Source organism: Talpa europaea, assembly GCF_964194135.1.
Source record: "Talpa europaea genome assembly, chromosome: 12".
NCBI lineage: Eukaryota > Metazoa > Chordata > Mammalia > Eulipotyphla > Talpidae > Talpa > Talpa europaea.
The window spans coordinates 10,634,100-10,655,954 of record NC_140079.1 but is presented as its reverse complement, the minus strand read 5'-3'; the positions used below and the strand labels follow the sequence as shown (position 1 = coordinate 10,655,954).

The 21,855-nt window shown below is 43.7% G+C and overlaps 1 protein-coding gene across 1 annotated transcript in view; it reads left to right on the top strand.

Annotated features, from left to right (window-relative positions):
- Positions 1 to 21,855, top strand: part of MLLT1 (MLLT1 super elongation complex subunit) — a gene marked incomplete at both ends in the record, with an annotated part of 59,542 nt that overhangs the window by 19,590 nt on the left and 18,097 nt on the right. The window lies entirely within an intron of this gene.

Here is a 21,855-nt window from a genome sequence, read left to right as displayed (position 1 = left end):
GGGTTTTTTCTTTCTTTTTTTTTTTTTAAATAGAGGCATGTTTTATTTATTTATTTGCTTGTTTGTTTGTTTGTTTTGTTTATACATGCACTGGGTACAGTCAGAAGCTCGGGAAGGAGGGTGAGAGAATTCACCAGAGCCAGAGCGGGGAGCAGAGCAGGCAGAAGGACCGAAGTGCACTGCTGAGGGGAGCAGCGGGCGGCAGGAGAGGTCTGCGCGCCATGTGGGACCCTCCTCCGGTGGCCGGGGAGCAGCCGGGGATTGAACTGGCGCCGCAGAGGCCGCGCGCAGTTTCGCAACCCAGCGCTCAACCGCTGCGCCACCGGGGAGGCCCTATGTGTGTAATCTTTTACACACATAATTCAACACACTTGCTTTTGGTTTGCTAATGTTTTTGGAGAATTTTATAAAGAATAGTAGTTCTCTTGTGATATGTTTTTCTGACTTTTCTATAGGAGGGTGATGCTAGCATCATAAAATATGTTAGGCAGTATTTCCTCTTATTTTTGGAGAGCTTGAGTAGAATTGATACCAATTCTGGGAATATTTGGTAGAGTTCACCAGTGAAGCTATCTGGTTCTAGACTTTTCTCCTAATGACTAATGACATTGAGCATGTTTTCATATACTTATCTGTTATATCTTCTTTTGTGAAGTGTTTTTTTTTTAAAGCTGAGTTTTCTGTTTTCTGATTAAGTTTGTAAGAATTCTTTGTTATCAAATATTCATTTTGCAAATATTTTCTCATCTGTGGCTTGTCTTCACAGTCTCTTACCAGATCTTACAAAGAACAGATATTCTTAATTATGGTAAAGTCCATTTTATTGATTTTTGTCAATTATGTTTTGTCAGGCATGCACACATGTGAATGTCCTTAATCTAAGAACTCTTTACCTAGTTACCTAATCAAGATTTTCCCTTGTATTTTCTTCTAAAAGTTTTATAGTTTGAAGTTTATATTTATATGTACATCTACATTTAAGATATGACACTTTGGGTTGAATTTTGTGTATAGTGCAAGGTACAGGTCAGAGTTTATTTTGTTGTTTTATGTTTTGACGTATAAATATCCAACTGTTTTAGTACTAGTTGTGAAAAAGCCAAGTGGTCTATCTTGACTTTTCTTGGCACCTGTGGAATCATTTTATTTTTTAAAAAGATTTTATTTAATTTTGCATTGAAGAACTGGAGTGTAGGCCAGAGGTGCAGGGGGTGAGAGGATTCACCAGAGACAGAGTGGGGAACACAACAGGTGGACTTACTGAAATACACTGGTAAGGGGAGCAGTGGGTGAGACAGGAAAGGTCTGCTGTACCATATGTGAGTCAACTCATCGAACAACTCCCATTGAACTCAGGCTGCAGTGGTGATAGTACTGAGACTTACTCTAAGCCACCAGGGAGGTGTCCTGTGGAATTTTTTAAAATAATTTTTTTATAACACTACACATATATTAAAAGTTCAATGATAAAATATAAAATCCTGTGACTGCCATCTCTATCAAATCCTTTCTTCAGAGGATTGGTGAGTTGGTCACCATTTCTTAGCAGTGCAAATTCTTCTACATGTTTCTTTGTTATGTACTTTGAAAAAACTTTTACAAATATTAAGAATTAGAATTTTTATTGTGGTAAAATAAATACAACAATATTTGCCATTTTAACCATTTTTAAATGTACAATTCATAATTCATTAAGCACACACATGATATTGTACAACATTCACTACTATTTCGAGAACCTTTTGACTATTGTAAATGGAAATTGCACCAGTTAAATAATAACCACTTCTACCCCCAGCACCTGGTAACTACTCTTCTGCTCTCTGTCTCTATGAATTTACCTATTGTAGATACTGCATATTAGTGGAATCATACAATATTTGTTCTTTATATTTGCCTTATTTCATTGTGTCTAGTGTTTTCAAGGTTTATCTACATTGTAGTGTGGGCTGGTATTTCATTCCTTTTTAAGTCTGAGTAAGATTCCTTTGTGTGGCTAGATTCATTTTGCTTATCCACTCATCTGACAATGGACACTTGTTGTTTCCATGTTTTAGCTACTGTAATTCTTTTATGAACATGCAAATACAGGTATTTCTTTGAGACCCTGCTTTTTTAATTCTTTTGGGTATGTATTTAAAAGTGGGGTTGTTGGATCATTTGGTAAATCTTTAAAAAAAATTTTGAGGAATCACCATGCTGTTTTCTACAACAGCTGTACCATTTTATATTCCCACCAACGGTGTACAAGGGTTCCACATCTTTGGAGTTTTTAAAGTGTATGTAGTAATCACAATAATAAATGGTGTGAGATGGTATCTCCTTGTGGTTTTGATTTGCATTTCTCTAGTGATTATTGTTGTTGAGTATCTTCTCTTGTGCCTCCTGGGCAATTGTATTTCTTTGACTGATTTTGAATTGAGGTTTTTTGTTGTTGAGTTTTAGTTTTCTATGTATTTTGGATATTAATCCTTTATCAGCTAGATACTTTGTAATTATTTTCTCCCATTCAGTGGGTTCTTTCTACTCTGTTGATTATGTCCCTTGATGCATTGAAGTTTTTAATTTTCATGAAGTCCACTTTGTCCATTTTTCCTTTTTTGGCCTGTGCCTTTAGTGTCATATCCACGAAATCATCAAACCCAATGTCATAGAGCTTTTGTCCTGTGTTTTCTTCTAAGAGTTTCATAGTTTTCGCTCTTGCATTTAGATCTTTGGTCCATTTGAGTTCATTTTTGGACATGGTGTTAGGTAAGGTAGAAATCTTCATTCTCTCAGATGGGAATATTCAGTTTTCCCAGCACCATTTGTTGAAAAGACCATCCTTTCCCTATTGAATGGCCTTGGCCCCATTGTTGAAATATATGATGGTTTATTTCTGGGCTTTCTAGTTTATTCCATTGGTCTACATGTTTCTTTTTATGTTCAATACTACACTGTTTCAATTACCGTTGTTTTGTAATAAGTTTGAAATCAGAAGTGTGAGATTTCCAACTCCATCCTTTTTCAAAATTGTTTTGACTATTCAGGTGCCTTAAGATCCCATATGAATTTTCTTTTATTATTATTATTATTATTATTTATACAAGCACTGGGTACAGTCAGAAGTGCGGGAGGGTGAGAGATTTCACCAGAGCCAGAGCAAGGAGCAGAGCAGGCAGAAGGACCGAAGTACACTGCTGAGGGGAGCAGCGGGCGGCAGGAGAGGTCTGCGCGCCATGTGGGACCCTCCTCCGGTGGCTGGGGAGCAGCTGGGGATCGAACCGGCACTGCAAAGGCTGCGGACAGCTTCGCAACCCAGCGCTCAACCGCTGCACCACCGGGGAGGCCCCCATATGAATTTTCAAATGGCTTTTTCTGTTTCTGCAAAAAAAAATTGGGAATTTTGATAGGCATTCCATTGAGGCTACAACTCACTTTGGGTAGCATTGACTTTTTAACAAACATGAAGTCTTTCAATCCATGAACTTGGGATGTTTTTCTATTTATGTCTTTTTCCAGCAGTGTTTTGTGATTTTTATTGTACAAATCTTTTACCTCGTTGGTTAAGTTAATTCCTAAGTATTCTTTTTGATGCTATTGTAAGTGGAATTGTCTTAATTTTCTGTTAAGATTGTTCATTGTTACTGTATAGAAATGCAATGCATTTGTGTGTTGATTTTTGTATCCTAATTCATTTATTCTAACAGGGTTTTTTTGTGGGTGTGTATAATCAGTATTTTTACATATAAAATTCTGTCATCTGGGCCTCCCCGGTGGCTCAGCGGTTGAGCGCTAGGTTGCGAAGCTGCCCGCGGCCTCTGCTGCGCCAGTTCGATCCCCGGCCGCTCCCCGGCCACCGGAGGAGGGTCCCACATGGCGCGCAGACCTCTCCTGCCGCCCGCTGCTCCCCTCAGCAGTGTACTTCGGTCCTTCTGCCTGCTCTGCTCCCTGCTCTGGCTCTGGTGAATCCTCTCACCCTCCCGCGCTTCTGACTGTACCCAGTGCTTGTATAAATAAACAAATAAATCTTAAAAAAAAAAAAAAATTCTGTCATCTGAGTGAGACTAGAGATAATTTTACTTCTTCTTTCCAGTTTTTCCTTTTATCTAATGCTCTGGCTATGGCTGCCAGTACTGTGTTGTACAGAAGTGGTAATAGCAGATATCCTCATCTTGTTCCTCGTCTTGGAGGGAAAGCTTTCAGTCTCTCACCATTGGGTATGATAATCGCTGTTTGTTTTTCACATGCAATTTTTGTTATGTTGAGCTAGTTTCCTTTCATTTCTAGTTTGTTGAGTGTTTTTATCATGAAAGAATTGGATTTTGTCAAATCTTTTTCATTTATTGAGCTGATTATGTGTTTAAAAATATAATATTGTAATACCTCAGATACTTTTTATTTAGGAGAAAAGCCCTTTGCCTGACCAAAGGCTTTGTTAAACATTTTACATAATAGCTCCCATAATCCTCACACAACCCCATCAAAGGGGAAGTTCCATTTTAGAGGTGAGTGAATGAAAGACTGGAGAAGTTAACCTGCTCAAAGTTTCACAGTTACAATGTGGGAGAGCCCAGAGAGATTGCCTTTTATCCTCCTGATCTGAATTTGGTCTTCCCATCTATTTTTTAGTCCTGTTCTTCCCCCCCTTTATAGTACTTAAATAGATATGTATTTGTTTAATGTCTCTCCCACCGGAATGTAAGCCCTTGAGGGCAGGCCTTGCCCACGTTGTCCTCTGCTGTATGCTGGCTCTAGTCCAGAGATGGCACTTGGTGTATTTGTTGGAGGAGTGACTAAATGCATGAACCAGATTGACTCTACAGGGGGTAGCTGTCATCCATCAAGAAACCTCATGACACAACCAGTGTATATAACCTTTAAAAAATTGAGTGATATTTACATAACACAAAATTAATCATTTTAAAGTGAACAATTCGTGACATTTAGTGCATTCACAATGTGTGCACCACCTCTGTCTACTTCCAAGAAATTTTCTTCATCCTGAAAGGAAACCCTGTACCCAATTAAGCAATTGTAGCCTGTGTTACATCTTGTACCCTGTGTTCACTTGTGTCTTGCCTCTTTGAATATAATGTTTGCGTTCATTCACATTGTAACATATCATAGCTTCTTGCCTTTGCATGGCTGAATGTATTCCACTGTGTGAATATACCACAGTTTGTTTATCCACTCATCAGTTGTTGGACACTAGGCAGTTTTCACCTTGGCTATTGTGAATTGTCTGCTGCTGTAATATATTGCTGCTGTAAACATATGTATACGTGTACTTATTTGAATACCACTTTTCATTTCCTTTGGATATATGCTTTGGAGTAGAATTGTGGCACCATGTGGAAATTCTTTAACTTTTTTGAGGGACTACCTAACTTTTCCCATAGTGGTTGTACCATCTTACATCCTACCAGCAGTGTATGTGAGGGTTCAGTTACATCCTCGCCGACACTTATTTTTTTCTATTTATTAATATTTAAAATTATAGCCATCCCAGTGGGTGTGAAGTGGTATTTTTTGATTTTCATTTCCTTTTCCTTAGTGACTAATGATGCCAAGCATCTTTGCATGTGCTTGTTAGCAATTTGTATATCTTCTTTGAAGCCATGTCTATTAAGTCCTTTGCTCATTTTTGAGTTGGGTAGTTTGTCTTTTTATTGTTGATTTGTAAGAGTCCTTTAGCCATTTTCAAATTCAGACAGTAGAAGCACAGCACTGGGCACAATGAATGTGTGAGGTAAACTTCCCTGAGTTGATAACTTGAATTCATGAAGGGACATCCAGATAGTCACCCTCTAAATACACATGGATTGATCCAGAAGCCTCTCTAAGCTGTGGGTGATACATTTTTGGAATGTGAACTAGGATGTTAGTGTGGTCTGGGAGAGAATGCTGACGCTGCCTCAGGACAAGACAGCATGTTCAGGATGAGCAAGTCAGTTCCCAGTGTCCTTAGGGCCAGTCAAGTGAATGGGATCTTGCTGAAATGCTCTCTTTATCTCTGTTTATTGTCTAGAAGTGGACAGAGGTATATGAAGCTCTTCTTGCCCAGAAAATAAATTACATCTTGTACCCAGGCGTTCTATTAGAAATACGCAAGCCATACTACAGTTAAAAAATGTTTTTTGTAGCCATGATAAAAAGAAACAGATGAAATTAATTTTAATAATGTTACTTGTTTGGCACAATATAACTAAAATATCATGTCAGCATGTAATCAGTATTTAAAAATTATCCAGCTATTTACCATTTTTTTTATAATAAGATTTTACTATTTGATATGTCTTCCATTTACTGCACATCTCAATCCGGTAAAAGTTGAAAGATAGGGCCTCCCCGGTGGCGCAGCGGTTGAGCGCTGGGTTGCGAAGCTGCCCGTGGCCTCTGCGGCGCCGGTTCGATCCCCGGCTGCTCCCCGGCCACTGGGCGAGGGTCCCACATGGCGCGCAGACCTCTCCTGCCGCCCGCTGCTCCCCTCAGCAGTGTACTTCGGTCCTTCTGCCTGCTCTGCTCCCTGCTCTGGCTCTGGTGAATTCTCTCACCCTCCCGCGCTTCTAACTGTACCCAGTGCATGTATAAACAAACAAACAAATAAATAAATAAAACATGCCTCTATAAAAAAAAAAAGTGTTTAAAAAAAAAAAGTTGAAAGATATATACAGTCTGAAGAGAAACATCTCAATTTGCATAATAGATTTTTTTAAACTTTTTTTTCCATTGGTGTTTATTTTTTCATAATTAATATATTTTATTTTATATAATTCTTTTTTTAAGATTTATTTATTTATTTATACAAGCACTGGGTACAGTTAGAATCACAGGAGGGTGAGAGAATTCGCCAGAGCCAGAGCAGGGAGCAGAACAGACAGACTAACGAAATACACTGCTGAGGGGAGCAGAGGGTGGCAGGTGAGGTCTGCGCACCATGTGGGACCCTCATCCTGTGGCCAGGGATTGAGCCGGCGCTACAGAGGCTGTGGGCAGCTTCGCAACCCAGCGCTCAACCGCTGCGCCACCAGGGAGGCTCTATTTTATATAATTCTTATGTCATTTTTCATTTTTGCACGATGTATGCATTTTCCTTTTGGCTATATTCCCCATACAGTTCTGCCCCCATTACTTTTTGACCCTAATCCCTCCTCTCCTCCTCCTGCCCCCGTAGTGTCTCTCTGGTTTAAATACTAGATTTTATCAGAAAGATTTGATCTATATTTAGGTTCCATAAAATTCACAGTTGAAGAAAGTAGCTTTATAAATGCTTCTTGTTCCAAAATATGTAAATATCTTCTAGTGATGCAGCCAAATATGGACTGTCTCAGTCATGATTTATTTTTTAACTTTGAATTTTGAAATAATTTTAGCCACCAGAAGAGTTGCAAAGATATTACAGAGAGTTCCCATATACCCCACACCCAGCTTCCCTAACAGTGATATCCATGTCCATGGTACATGATCAAAACAAAGAAATTAAAACACAGGCACAATACTTACTATTAGCAAACTTTATTTGGATTTCCCTGCCTTACGCTTAATGTTCTTTTTTGTTTTAGAATCTACTCTGGGATCTTATACTGCATTTAGCTGTCATATTTCTTTCAAATCCTTTAGTCAGTTTCTTTGCTTTTATTTTTTATGACCTTGAATTTTTTGAAATGTGCTAGACATACATTCTGCAAAATGCCCCTCAGCTTGGTTTTGTCTGGCATTTTCTCATGATTAGATTGGGGTCATAGTTTTTGGTAAGAGCATATACATGAAGAGCCCCTCCCCCATTGCATCATAGTAGGGCAGACCTGATATTAACTTGACTTATTACCGGGGAGGTTAACCTTGATCTCCTGGTTAAGGTGGTGCCTGTCTGGTTTCTTCCCTATAAAGTTAAGATCGGTCCCTTCCCACGCTGTTAGTTAAAAACTAATCCCTTAAGTCCAGCCCTTAGTGTCACATCCTGGTATACATAGCTAAAACCATCATGACATGTAATAATTATTTAGAGGGAGATTCTTTGAAACTATGCAGATCACCCCTTTCAAGTTTCACCCACTAATTTTAGCATCCATGAGTGGTATTACATGGTGAGTTTTGTTTCCTACATTTAGGTTTTGTGTTTTTTTGTTTTTTTTTTTTCTGTAAGGAAGAGTTGTCCCTCTTTTCCAGTTATTTATTTATTCAGTCATTTATATATTATGACTTCATGGAAATTTGGGTATTTAGGATATGACCTAGTGCCATTATTATTTATTTTGTTCAAAGTGTTTTCACTTTAACTGGTCTTCAACTTGGCCTTCTGCCTTTTCATAATATTCCTATGGTTTTTTGGGGGTGCTCCCACTCTTTCTGGTACCACAAAGTGCTTCAGGTTCATCTTGTTTTTTCCCGACTTCAGTCCTGGAATCAGCCACTTTTCTAAGGAACGCTGGTCCCTTTTGCGGAGAAGAATGGCACTTAAAATCCAAGATCTGGGGGCAAAGTACTGATTGTTCCTGGAGTGTCACTGTGTTCAGATCCCCTGCCTCACAGCCAGGAAACGAATACATGCATATTAACTGCCCTTGCCTGTGTTCATTTCTGTACCACTCTGTATATGTAATTGGCCCTTGAACAACACAGGGGGTGGGATGCTGACCTCTGTACTATCGAAACTGCACCATAACTTTTCACTTCTCCAGAACTTAATAGCCTGGTGTTGACTGGAAGCCTTACCTAGGTCAGCAATCTTACAATAAAGTAAGCTAGAGAAAAGAAAATGTTATTAAGAAAATCAAAAGGAAGAGAAAATACATTTACGGAGCTACTGTATTAATACTGAAAATATATATCATCTGTTTACAAGAAAATCTGTATATAAGTAGATCTTTGAAGTTCAAACCTGTGTTGTTTAATTATCAACTATATATTGAATTACTGAAATAAACAGTTCATACTGCAGTCCAGCTCTACTGAGTTCTCTTTAGCTTTCTCTGTCTCATATTTTAGCTTCTTTCTCTGAAGGGAGAAACCTGACTTTTTTTTTTTTTTAAAGATTTATTTATTTATACAAGCACTGGGTACAGTCAGAAGCACAGGAGGGTGAGAGAATTCACCAGAGTCAGAGCGGGGAGCAGAGCAGGCAGACTGATGAAGCACACTGCTGAGGGGAGCAGCGGGCCACAGGAGAGGTCTGCGCGTCCTGTGGGACCCTCACCCGGTGGCCGGGGATCGAACCAGCGCTTCAGAGGCCGCGGACAGCTTCTCAGTGTGGCGCTCAACCGCTGCGCCACCAGGGAGGCCCCTGACTTTTTTTTAAAGGTTTATTTATTTATACAAGAACTGGGGTACAGGTCAAAGGCGCGGGAGGGTGAGAGAATTCACCAGAGACAGCAGGAAGCAGAACAGGCGGACGGACCAAAGACACTGCTGAGGGGAGCAGCGGGCGAGGCCGGAGAGGTCTGCTGCGCCATGCGGGCAGCTCCCTGGCCGGCCGGAAATTGAACCCGGATTGCAGAGGCTGCGGACAGCTTCACAGAGCGGCGCTCAACTTGCTGTGCCACCGGGGAGGCCCAAACCTGACTTCTTATCTGAAGTATATTTGCTTATTTGTTTAACTCTAGTATACTTGGAGGATAATTTCAAAATTGCCAACCTGTATACCCGTGAGAAGTAAATTTACCAACTAGGGAACAGTTTGTGTGTAGTTTTTTCTGCATTTGGCCTTCCATTCAGTGTGACTAGGTCATCGATTTGTAATCAGTTAGATTTATTAGTCACTGTACTCCATCTTGGGCTCCCTCCCTCAACCCATCTGATTTTTGTTGTTATTATGACTTATTATTTTAGTTTGTATTCAATGACATTCACTCTGGGTGTTGATAGGCTGTGTTCTGCATCTACCATGACAGTTCCATGCGGCACCCTTCCCCCCCAGAATCCCTCACCCTATTCTTTTGAAGTCAGTTCTTTCCCCCATGCTCACTCTCTCATAACCACTCATCTGTTTTCCATTCTTATAGTTTTGCCTTTTGTCTCATAAATAAAACAAAACAATATGTAGCCCTTTGTGTTTTGCAAGATGCCCTTAAGATTCATTCATGAAAAAAAAAAAAAAAAGGACTGTACACAGTAAGCTTTCAAAGAGGACAAAATCTCAAAAAAAAATTTGGTATGGTTTTAATACATAGTTTTTGAACTCCAGAAGGAGTGCTAGGTGACAGACATACCAAAATTATGAAGCCATGATTAAGATGAGAAACTAATTGTAAGTAGATGGCTTTGGTATCTTGTACAATTTAGTTAGAATGTAATCCACTCCCTGCTGAATTGCTGGAACATATTAAATTAGAGGCTTCTTGATGACTGGAATAAAAGGAGTCATTTGTGTTGTTGCATAAACAAATAGTACATTCCTTTTTATTGTGTGGACGAACTGCAATCTTTTTCTCCATTCGCTGGTTGAAGGACACCTGGGTTGTTTCCAGTTTGGGGTGAATGTTGTGAATGAAGTTGCCCTAACATTTGCACTTAGATTTTTGTTTGAAGGTAAGTTTTCAGTTCACTTGGGGAAATGCCTGGGAGTGGGATTTGCTGGGTCATATGGCACTGGTGTGTCTAACTTTGTAATATTTTGCCGAGTGGCCATCTGATTCCTCTTTAGCCTCCTCTCTAGCACAGGATATATGAGGGTTCTTGTTGCCCCATAATCTTGCCTGCGCATGATAGAGTTGGTTCTTGTCTTTTTGTTCTTCTAGTGAATGTATAGTAGTGTCTCTATCTAAAAAATAGCTTCATTAAAATATAATTCACATACCATATAATTAAATTCACATACCATATAATTAAAGTGTATATTTCATGGCTTTTTAGTATATTTAGAGCTGTGCCGCCATTACCACTAATTCTGAACCGGGCCAAACCTGATGGGGTGGGAGGGGGGAATGCCTGGGTTGGTGGGTACTTACTTACCTGCACACTTCATAATGCAGAACACACAGGGAGAAACAACATGTAGGATTTATTTACATAGGGAATGAGAAGAGAAAGAGCTGAGAGAATTTATAGGCCGGCAAGTGGCGGGATCCATCTGTCCTACCTCAGATAGTGCCTGTGGTGCAGAAACCAGAGTGTCAGCGGCGGTCATCTTGCTGAGCAGAGGAAACAGGAGCTGACTGCGTGTGTGGAGGGTGAAAGGAGGGAGAGGGTAGCTCTGCTGAGTCCAGAGGGCCAGTGGGAATCGACTGTGTGTGAAGAAGAATGCGGCCCACCGCGTTCTACGGAAGCCAGCTGAAAAAGCACAGGGACTGAGTTGCGCACATGGAGAAAAGGAAAGGAAGCGCCCACCTGCGCTTCATCTTTCAAGTCGTCATGTCAAGTGCATTCCTCCTGCAGTTGCAGGCAGCCCCAAGCCAGGATGTCAGGGGGTGGAGCAGAAAAGCTCCACCCTCTTCTTGCCAGTACCTGTGGACTGTCGGAGGAGGGTGGAGAGGTGTGCTCTGACTCCAGAGTAACAGTGCCTCCGTGGCCCGGCCAGTCAGAGGCAGGAGCAGCTGTTAGTGGGAGCTGGAGCTCTAGAACAGGCAGCAAGGGGCAGGGACTGTGGCCCATAGGACTGGCTCCATGGTCGCTTCTCCAACTTCAGAACATTTTTATGAAAAAAGAAGCCCTGTCCCCATTAACAGATATCCCCATATCCCCCTCCTTCACCCCCAGGCCCTGACAACCACTTTCTGTAGATTTGCCTGTTCTGGACCTCCCTGGTGGCACAAGGGTTAAGTCTCAGCACTATGAAGCAGCCACTGCAGCACTGATCCCTGGTCAGGGAACTGACCCACATGGCACAGCAGACCTCTCCTGTGTCACCCGCTTCTCCCCTCAGCAGTGTATTTTAGTCAGTCTTCCTGTTCTGCTCCACTCTGTCTCTGCTGAATTCTCTCACACATACCCTCCCCTCTCCCCCACCCCCAGCCCCTGCCACCTCCGGCCCATAAATCAGCTCTTGTATGCATAAGAAAAATAAGTCTTAAAAAAAAAAAGATTTGCCTGTTCTCATCATTTCAGGTAAATGTGATATTTTGTGACTCATTTCTTTTATTTAATGTAATGTTTTCAAAGTTCTTCCATGTCGTGGTGTATGTCAGTGTCAGTGCTTCACTTCTTTTTATGGCTGAAAAGATTTCATTCTATGGGTGGACCAGGTTTTATTTATCCATTCATCAGTTGGTAGGAGTTGGGTTATACTCGCTATTTTGTATACAAGTTGTTTTGTGGATGCTTGTCTTTATTTCTCTCGACATATAAATAGAAATGGAGTTACTGGATCTTTTGGTATTCGGTGTTTAATTTTTTAAGTAATGCCCTGTTTTCTACAGGGGTGGCACCATTTTATATTCCTACCAATAGTGTAGAAGGGTTCCCGTTTCTCTCCGTCCTCACCAACACTTCCTGTCTTCTTGATTATAGACATCTTAGTGACTGTGGGACAGTATCTCCCTAGGTTTGATTTGTATTTTTCTCATGGCTGATGACACTGACCATCTGTTCATATGTTTATTTGCAGTTCTTTGATTTTCTTTGGTGAAGTATCCAAAATTTTTGCCTTTTTTAAGAAACTGAATTCTATATTTTCTTACTGTTGAGTGTTGAGTTCTTTATATACTCTTAGTGATATAATTTCTTTGTTCGGTATAAGGTTTGAAAATATTTTCTCTGAGTCTGTGGCTTATCTTTTCATTCTCAACACTATTTTTTGCCCGGCAAAATTTTTAAAATTAAATAGTCCAGCTTGTCAATGTTTTTTCTTTTATGGAATGTTCTTTTAGTGTTAAATCGAAAGATGCCTTGCCAGACCCAAGGCCCATAAGTTTCTTTTCCTACCCACTAGTAGCAGGTGCTGAGACAGCTGTTTAAAAAAGCATATGGAAATTGCTGAAAAGAATATGGTATCTGGTGGGTGATTGTCATTTATTCTTTGCAATTATGGGTTATTTAGAAAAATTTATTTACAATGAGGAGGAGGAATTGATTTTCTTCTGCTCTTTGCTGCAGTTTTATTGATTTATTCATGCAACAGATATTTACTGAGTTCAGGGACATGTGATAAGATGGACCAGAGTCGACACAGTCCAGCTCAAGAGCCAACAGGGTTGAGAGTTGTTAAATAACAATTAAATGCCTACATCACCAGTCATTGGTGCTCTGAAGCAGAAATGCTGTGTGCCGCCAGTGTATCATGGAAGACCAGTTAGAAAGGGTGAGGGGTTTCAGGAAAAATTTGCCTTAGGGGCCTCCCTGTTGGCGCAAGGGGTTAAGACAAAACCTATGAAGCGATCCACAGCCTCTGCAGCACGAGTTCGATCCTGGGCCAAGGAACTACCCACAGGGTGCAGCAGACCTCTCCTAACTCTCCCACCACTCCCCACCACAGTGTATTTCAGTCGATCTGCCTGTTCTGTTACCCACTCTGTCTCTGGTGAATCCTCTTACCCCTCCCCCACCACTGCACCCCTGGCCTGTACCCCAGTTCTTGTATGCATAAATAAATAAATCCTTAAAAAAAAAGTTTACCAGGCCTCCCTGGTGGCGCAGGTGGTTGAGCGCCACACTGTGAAGCTGTCCACAGCCTCTGCAGTTGTGGGTTTGATCCAGCCGGCAGGCGAGAATCCCACATGGCACAGCAGACCTCTCCTGTTTTGCCCGCTGCTCCCCTCAGCATTGTATTTCAGTCAGTCTGCCTGTTCTGTTCCCCACTCTATCTCTGGCGAATCCTCTCACCCTTCCACGCATCTGGGATGAGTTGGAGTCAGCAGAGGCCCTTGGAAAGTGGAGAGCAACTTAGGTGTGAAGGTGGGAGGCAGGGGCTGGGGTGGGGGCTGTGGGGTCACCTAGGTGTAATATGAACCCCTTCCTACCCCTAGGGAGGACAAGGAAAAATTGAATTTAAAAAGGAGGACCACTCTCTTGGGCAGGTGGAAATTTTAGGAACCAAAGGAATGTATTCCAAGACTGTCTTGGGCAACCTCAAGACAATTTTTCCAGACTTATTAGTCATGCCCCCTTCCCAAATCTTAAAAGTTTATTAGAGACTTTAACTGAGTTTAATCATGTACACTTTCTAGACGGTCTCAGCAATATATTTATCTTGAAGATTTGTCCTTTGACAGCTTCTGGCAGTTGGGAAGGCAGCAGAACCTATATACTTGGTGGGGTGTGTGGTGAGGAACCTCTCATTGCCTGGACCCAGCTTCCAGGTCAACAGGCAGTCACATTCTTTTTTTTTTTTTTTTTTTTTAAGATTTTGTTTATTTTTACATAGAAGAACTGGGGTGTAGGCCAGAGGTGCAGTGTGAGAGGATTTACCAGAGACTTTGGATTGCCTTTGCCCACCGGGCCATGTGCTGGTGAGGTTGTCAGGACACTCCTGCTAAGCAAGCACGTTGGCAGCTGGCAGTGTTAGCTGGGGGCGCATGATCGCACTTGCTTTGGGGCAGTGTGTGGCCAGTGGGTGTGCTGTTAGACCCTCACTGGAGACACTTCAATCCCTCTCACCTCATCTGCCTCTCTGGCAGAGATCTTGTGGCTTAGGTGCCAGAGTGCCCCAGCAAGGTTCCCACCTTGTGCCCATCCCAGCTTGTTTGTGGTAGCACCTCACATTGTATACCAGACCGGCTCACCCTTTCCCAGAAGTAATTCAGTGGCTGCCAAATAGGAAGTAATTGTGTGTGTCTTGGAGTCACTTAGGAGCAGGGTTTAGTGCTGTGGGTTCCCCCAGAGTGTCTGCATGGGAGGAGGCCTCCAGGCAGACCTCAGAACTTGGTCTTGGGCCTGAGGAGGTGTGGGGGAAGGGCCTGGTGGGCTGTGTCCTCCAGAACTGGTGACCCTGAGCACGTGTCCTGTACCTGCCATGCATTTCCTCCCTCACTTAGGGCTCGCACAGCTCTTGACAGATTCCATTTAGCTACCCTGAACCCGTGATTCATCTGCTTTATGTTCATGGCAGACTGACTTCAGTGTAGAGTTGTTTTGTTTTGGTTTTGAGTCATTGCTGAGATTGGCGTGTAGGTTCAATAAATCTTCCAGATCTAAACATCCTTTGAGGTGACTTAAATTTCCTGGGGAAGCTGCTTAGATCTAATTGTTTCCTCTTACAAATTCAAGCTGGTTACCCCTAGTCCTGAGTTCTGGGCAAAGTGAGAGGAGATGAGAGAATCTGTGCTGAGGTTGGGGGAGAAGTCAGAGCAAAGTCCTGTCTGTTGTCTCCTGCCCAGCAGCCCCACGTGTGCTCTGTAGCTGTTTGCTTCAGGAGTAAATGCTGGTTGGAGCATAGCTTGACCATTTGGTTTACAGAAACTTCCCCTCCCCCCGACTTTGATCCTGTTTCTTCTAGTCTAAGGCTCCCTTTTCTGTGAGCTGTGCTGTCAATTTAATAACATACTTTGAAAGGACAAAAAGAAGCAGATCAGGTGAGCACACTGACTTTCAGAGAGCTCAATTTTCAGAAATGATAGAATGTGAAGAAGGCTTTCATTTTGGTTATTTGTCACTAATATTAGCCATCCTTCCTGCCTTCCCCCACCCCCACAAGCTGTTTGGACAGTGAGCCCTAACCATGCCAGTTTCCCATGACTTTACTAATACGCTATTATCTGAAGTCATAGACAGCTCTATGCTGCATTTTATTAGGAAGCTTGTATGGTTTTAGTAAGAAAGGGGTTTTTTTGTTTTCTATTAAGTGAAACCAGCACTGGCCATCTTCTGAGCCTCATACCCTCAGAGACATCTTGGACATATCCTGACTGATGTGTGTTTTGGGGGTGAGCAGCTTTGTAGGCAGAACTGGCTGCGTGCTGTGAGAGGCACCAGGGCCACTACATCTTGTGCTCCTCCATCCCTCTCTACCCTCTTTAGAGAGGGAGTGGCTCTGGGCTAGGAATGTTGCTTATTTCAGGTTGGGTGGGGCTTTCTTTCCTTGTCCTCAGCTAAACCTGAGACTCAGTGGGCAAAAGCTGGTCTTCAGTGATTCAGGGGGAAGCACCCACTTTCTGAGGTCACTGTTGTTCACTGCCACCCCCAGAGACTGGATTGGGGGGTGTTGGCTGCTGGTAGAAAAGCTGGCTATCCACACACCTCCTCTGCAGCTCTCAGGCTCTCTGGGGCTTTCCAGAGTTCAGGAGTCTGGGCAGCCCCTCAGCAGAGCCAGCCCTGGCGGCTGTTCTACAGCAGGGACAGCTGGCTGGTTGATGCTATCGAGGGGCTGGCCCTCACTGGTGGATTGAAGAAGAGCCAGAACAGAAGGGACATTGTGCTAGGAGCTCTTGGAAAAGGTCAGGGTGCTGTGGAGTTGTGACAAGCCATAATAGGCCCAGCCAGCTGTGCAGGTCCGTTTGTCTTTCCCTGGAACTTCCCCCTGTGCCTCGATGGTGGGGAACTCCGAAGCATCTATATTTCTTGGAGGGTGGTATCTGCTGTCAGACAAGCAATTCAAAAGAGTGAATGTGCAAGAAGAGGTGCTGTCTCATGACCCCATGCTGGTCATAGTCACCCTGGCACCTGAGCGTATAGTCCCCTAGAATTGACTGTCTAGTGAATGGTGCCCTCCCCGGGGCACTGGAGAAGGGGGTGAGAATTGGCTTGGTGTCTCCTTCCTCCAGGGTCTCTCTCCTGACTGATTTATGTTAAGATCATAGAACTGAATCCTTTGTACTGTTACTCTCCCCCCCCAGGAGGGGAGGGGTGTTACTGCAGGGGGAGGGTTGTCAACATCAGCCCTGCCTCCTCTCCCCTTCCCCACTCAGGGTTGAGCTGTGGAGTTTGAGAGTTTGTCCTAGCTTTTGCATAAGCGGCTCTGTGTCTCTCTTACCTTGTGATTTGGGGGTTCTCAGTGGCACCCTCCTTTAGAGAGTGGACAGTGAGGTTCACAGAGACCTCTAACGCTTAGGTCTAGGTCTTGGCTTTTGGCTGTGAGCTCTCCTGGGCTCACCTTGGGGCCAGCCCATCTTCCTTTTTATCTGTTATGCTCCAGGCTTCTTTTCTCAAATTGCCCTTTCACAAATGTGTTTATATTGCAGGCCACTCTCTCACCCTTCTTGGTGTTAGATTGGGGACAGATAATTAAGTTGGAGCTCCAGCTAATAGAGGCTAATGTTAAGCATAAAAATATTTGTTTGATTGGAAAGCTTTAAAATGTAGCGTGTGTCTTTCTGCCTTTTGGTTTCAGTTTCTAATTGCTCATAAGTACAGGAATGTATTGAGGTCACCACGAATTCAGATACTACTACAGCCTGCAAAGTAAAAAAGCAGAATGCTTTCCTTTCCGCCTCTGCCCCCAAATGTCTTTATTCTCAAGGGGTGAACAGTAGATGTCTCTTCTGGGCTTTCTCCCGCTGTGTTCTACATTCACGTGTAAGTAAAGTCTTCAAAGCACTGGGATTCTGCTACACACCTTCTCAACAGCTCGCCACCCGCCCCCCCCCCCCACGCTCCTCCCACGTGGGTGGTGCTGATGGCCAGCAGTTTTGAGCATTTGCGTATGGGTGGGAACTGGTGTTTTTATTTTATGAGTGAGGAAGCTTTGTCATAGTGCTGTCATCTGCTCAAGGTTACGCAGTGTTGGGGAGGAAGCCCGTCTTCCTCTTCCTTTCTAGGGCCAGATGACTGGAAAATAATTAAGCCAACACAAGAGAGATTATTAGCAGGAGGAAAAACAAAGTTCAGTTATGTGCACAAAGAGGTCCATACGTAGAAAAGGGACCCTGGCACCCCGTTATCCCACCTAGGTTGTATAGTTTCTAGAAAGGGGGGCACTAAACTGGGCAGGGAAAAGCAACCAAGAATTTCACAATTCAAAGAAAATGGAATTTTCCTGAGTTTATCTACCTAGGCATCGAAGCACCTTGCAAGTGCTAACCTGGGATGATCAGGCTGCAAGGCGTCTGAACCACCACAGAGAAAATTTATGTCTGCTTTTAGGGAGATAATTTACCACAATGAGAAATCATTTTGGATCTTCTGCCTCTTCATTTCTTTCAATTCAGAATAATCAGCATGCTGCCTAGGCGTGTCCTGGGGTGGTCTTTCCTTGGCTCCAGCAGCAGCCAGTGCAGGTGCAGTGTGGCTCCAGTTGGCTCCCTTTGTCACTTTGGTGGCTGCAGTGGACATGTACCATTTTGTTCAGAATTTGAAGGTACAGAAAGAAAATGTCTCTCACACCTCTGACCTCCAGAGATACCCCTTGTTGACACATGGTTTCAGGGCTTTGCTTCTGTTGCTGTTTAGGGGCTGCAGCGCCAGCTCGCGGTGCCCAACCCTTCTAGACTCCAGATACCTGGCAGCAGTGTCCTCTGGCCCTGATAGAGCAGTTAGGCGGATGTGGGGGGCTCGGACTTGTGCTCAGCTTTGCTGCCCTCCCAGCCAGAGTCACTGTCTTTTCACCCTGCTCCCCTCATGCACCCAGACCGTGTGGTTTTCTTTCTTCCATTTTCTGAGGTGCAGATAGGGTTGACCAGGATGAACAGCGAGATGGTGGCAGAACTGCTTTGTAATCCAGAGGGTCACAGACCCAAAGCTCTGGGTTTTAGCCCACATTGCACATTGTTCTTTTAAAAGGAATTCTTTTGAAAGGAATTGAAATCCTCTTTGCAACTTCCAAGTAACCACCATAAACTGTTAGTTGTAGGCCTTCCATTAACCCTTTTGTTGGCATGAGTGTATCTGTGTGAATGCATGTGTGAGTGCATGCTTTTCAACAAAGTAGCTGTGGTCTTTCCTGTGTCAGTACATACGTTCTGTCTCACCCTCTGCAATGTTCCGTAATGTGCCCCTTGGCTCAGCTGTGGGACATTTGGGCATCTCCAGGCTTCTCTTTGCTGTGGGAGACCTGGGTGGGCCGCCTCCTCATACATGCTCTGTGCACGAGAATCCTGAAGGTGGAATTTCAGGCTTGGTGGTGTTTGTTCTTGGACTTATATTTTCCATATTGCTTCTGATGTTCTCTTTACCCTTGGTTGGCGGTTCTCTCTCCCATCCTGGAAGCAGTTCAGTCCACTTCTCTGAGTGCTGGACAGCCTGAGGCTGCAGTGCACAGGCTCCCGTGTCTGGCCTTTATTGCCTCCATGTGGCTTTGGTAAATGGTTAAGCGACACTAACCTTAGTTTTTTCTCTGTGGATGGTGAGAACAATAGTCTCAGGGCCTTTGTGAGGGTTAAAGAAGGTGCTACCCTGGGAAGGGCTGACTAAGTGGCACTTGAGCAGAATGAGGCATGCGCCTGATGGCCAAGGGCCCCAGAACTCCATGCAGATGGGGCTTGCCCAGTCTGCAGCTCTGTCCATAGCACTATGGTGAGCCACTCGGTACTCAAGTACAAAGGCCCAAGTGAGGCAGGGTGGAGCCAAGCATATTTATTTAAAATTTTTTACTGTAGAAAACTTTAAAAAGGTAAAGGACATAGAAAAACAGCAAACCACACAAAGGCCACAGTTACACACTGACGGCAGGGCTTTGCCTCTCTACCCCCAGGGTTATGTTGAATCAAATCCTGTCTTTTAATCTCTAAGCATTTCAATCTGTGTCTGAAAAAGATAAGACTCTTAAGAAAGCCTAGCCATAATATATCTGGTTCTTTAATATCAGCAAATACCTATTAATGTCTGTTCTCCTAGTTGTCTCATGTCATACACACATACATTTTAATAATTTGTTCAAATCAGGATTCAGATAAGGTCAGTGCTTGTATTCAGATATGGTCAATGACTATCTCTTAAGCTCAAATCTTTTTCTCCATCCTTTCACCCTTTTTACCCATTTCCCTTTGCAAAACATTGTAAGGCCTCTCACAAGGGAATTTCGAACAAGCCCTGCAACAAGTGTGGGCAGGGCAGAGATAGCAAAGAGACACCTCAGCAACTGGGTGTCCTCCTTGGCTACTCAGAAGACCCTCTGAGTCTGAGGGATGCCTGTTCTTTCTTGGTACTCAGGATGGGGCAGTAAACCTCTGTATCCTCCAGACCAGTCCTGCCAACTACAGAAGAGCAGGGCCCAAGGTGGGGTGGGGCAGTGTCAGGAATTCTAAGTGCGTCAGCTGGCCATAGGACACGGGGCTATTTGCCTTGAATGTGCCCCATGCCAGGACCAGCCTGACAGCTCAGACTGCACACCTTAGACTCCCTTGTACTGGACAGCATACAGTGTGCACAATGTCGTCTCTGGGGACAGGCACCAGTTTGGCCAGTTCCTCTGCATCTTAGGCTGCTGAGGCCAGAGAGAGACGCTGGCTCACAGCCAGTAGCCTGAAGAGTGGGTGGCTGCTCACGACCTGGCCTGAGAACACGAGACTGGCCACTACTGCCTCTGCTAAAGAGTAGGACGCGTGTAGGGAGCGGCTGCCATGACTAAGGATGTTACACTTGGGATTACCACCTGGCACACTCGACCACCCCTTCCAGATACACTTCTGGCCCTCAGGGCCATTGCAGTGCTGGCTGTTTTGGCTTTCTCAAGAGGTTGGCTTGTGAGGATCATTCAGGGAGGGGTTTTCTGCTCTCTTGGAAGTTCCTAAGCTTGGCAGACCTGAGGTCCTATCCAGAAGGAGCCCTGGTCAGCTGTTCTGTGTGCTGTGATGAACATATCAGCAGAGGGGCACAGATTGGGCTCTGGGGGGGCCAGAAGATCTTTGCCAAGCCTATACTGTCTCCTGCTTTCCTCTGCACTGTGTACCTCTAGGGAGTCATACAGAGTTCTTCCTTGCCCTATTTGGTTTGTGTGGGTGTGAGAAATTGCCCCGAGAATCAGGAGTTCCAGAGAACTCTGCCTGCCCAGGGTGAATGCTGGCTCACTGCTGATCAGCCATGTGGCACCAGGCAGGTTATCTGCCTGTTTGAATTTCTTCATCTATGAAATGGGGACAGCATAAGCACCTATGTTTGAGGGCCATGAAGCATTCATATATGCTAAGTGCTTAGAGGCATTTTCAATCTTTAGGGTCTTTTTTCATTTTCTTAGTGTTTTTTTTTAATAGTCAAATGTTTCATTCTGAGGCTGTTTGCCTATTTTTCTTTTGTTGCTGTGCTTTTGGTATCATAGTAAAAAACAGTTGCCTAATCTGAGGCCATGATTTACACCTGTGTTTTCTATTGAGTTTATAGTTTTATCATTACATTTATGTCTTTGATCCACTTTGAATTAATTTGTGTATATGACGGGAGATAGGGGTGCAGCCACCCCTTATACATTTGGCTATTTTGAAGGGATTATTCTTTCCCCCTTCAGTTGCCTTGGTCCTTGTTAAGAATACATTGCCCACAGATGTAACCATGCCCATTGCTTCTATTAAAGAATGCGTTCCTTTAGTAGCCTGCATCGCGTTAAGGCTTCTCACCCTTTATCACCAGCCTGATATCTTGCACCAGTAGCATATCTAGTTTTTGTGGGACTAGGAGCTGATATAATTGGCAAGGGGGAGACTCTTTAAAAAGAACGTGAAAGCATCTTGCTCTGTCAAGATTTACAGAAATGCAACCCTGTGGACACGCTGTTGGGCCTGGGAAGAAGCCAGCACCTGCAGCTTTTCTTCCCAGCAAACCTGCCTCTGCTCTCAGCACCCCTGACCTTTGCCACAGACACCCCAGTCCTTGTTCAGGCCCTGGCAGATAGTGAATGGTGGTCATGTCTGTGTTCTCTTTATGCCTTGACACATGGCGTGTCGCTCTGAGTTTTGCTCCTGTTGCTTGGGTCTGTGTCTTTGCTCCCTCCCAGGAGAGGGGTGGGAGGTAGAGGCTTTTGGGATCCTGGGCCTCAGAACGTGGAACTGGGGCTCAGCACCACCACCTGTCAGCTGTGTATCTTCGAGCCTCGGTTTCTCCATCTGTCTGTGGGCGCTGTGCTTGAGGCTGTAGTGC